Genomic DNA, 1,494 nt, shown 5'->3' with positions numbered 1-1,494 from the left:
CTCTGGGTAGGTACTGATTTGATGCACCTATCAACAACAAAAACATTCTTTTCTTAGTCAAGTCAGGGTATCAATAGCTCTGAGATTTTGAGTTTATTGTTGATATTAAAACTTAGCATCTAATTTCCATATACATCAAAGAGTAAATTTGTGGCATATTTGGTTTCAATTACTTGGTCATTATACATCTGATATGTTTATGTTATTTTATTGATATATGCATTCTTTTTCACTATTTTCTTTCCCTTAAGAACACTAGGAGAAAAAAGATCATAATAACATAGCTGAAAAATCACATGGAAAAGATTATTTCTCTATATAGCATATTGCCTTTGGTAATCACATTCATAATTCATAAGTGGAACATAAAAATTGAATATTCCTGGACACATGGTCCTCACCCTTATAAAATATAATGAATAAAATACAGAATAAGAAACTACATCTCAGTGTAGGTATTGTATGATTACTCTGTTCATAAAAAAAATGGTTAAAATGGAAATATCATAGAAATATGAAAATAATTTTTTCCTTTAGATTCATGATTAGAAGCTATTACAGTGTCCCTTTCCCAAAAACAGTTTCCACATTTGTATTGGTAGAGAAATCCTCTTATTAAAGGAAATATTCCTTTATTGTTGTTAGTGCAATGATTTTAAATAATAGCGTATATTATATAACAAAACTTTATTTAATACATGTGTCTTCTACATATAGAGCAGAGGTAGCGTTTGATGTCTGTCCTTTAAATTCCAAATGATGTTCATGAAGAAAATATGGGGAAAAATTCTTGGTTTTAATTTTGTGGAAATACATTATTGTATTGTTATTAACTGTCATTAAGTATATACTATACCCATATAATTGTCATAGCATTATTACACTGCTTGTTTGGTGTAAATTGTTAGAAACTTTCATTCAATGCATATATATACATGTTGCAGTATGATATTGAAATTGTAAGCAGATAGTAATTGTTTCATTTTTGTGTTTTGAGACATGTAAGACATAACAGGCTATTAAAGTTTGTCCTGTTACGTCTATTGCCTGTGCTTTTATTAAGTGCTGTTGAGTCAGTGCCAACTTATAGTGATCTTGTATAGGGTTTCTGAGACTTTAAACCTTTGTGGGAGCAGAATGCCTTATCTTTCTATCTTAGAGCCGCTGGTGGGCTTCAACAGTCAACCTTGTGGTTCACAGTCCAGTGCTTATCATATGGAGCCACTATGCTCACCTCTATTACATGTTGTTTCTAGTAATGTGTGTTAATGAGATTGTGAGAATTGTTTCTAATTAAATAATACTGTTTTCGTTTAATATAGTGTACATTGTTACTTTATCAAATTTTATTTATGATGCAATTTCGTAGTAAAAGAATCTGGAAAATAGAAATAACAATTGAAAGTCTTGTGTATTTTGCTCATTTTCTTTAAATTACATTACTTAGAATATAGTAAAAAGTCAATAGTTTTTGAGCATCAGTTCACATCACAG

This window comes from Chrysochloris asiatica, unplaced genomic scaffold (genome assembly GCF_000296735.1).
Source record: "Chrysochloris asiatica unplaced genomic scaffold, ChrAsi1.0 scaffold00351, whole genome shotgun sequence".
NCBI classification, from domain to species: Eukaryota; Metazoa; Chordata; class Mammalia; order Afrosoricida; family Chrysochloridae; genus Chrysochloris; species Chrysochloris asiatica.
The sequence above is the reverse complement of the archived record's forward strand: the minus strand, read 5'-3'. Positions refer to the sequence as shown.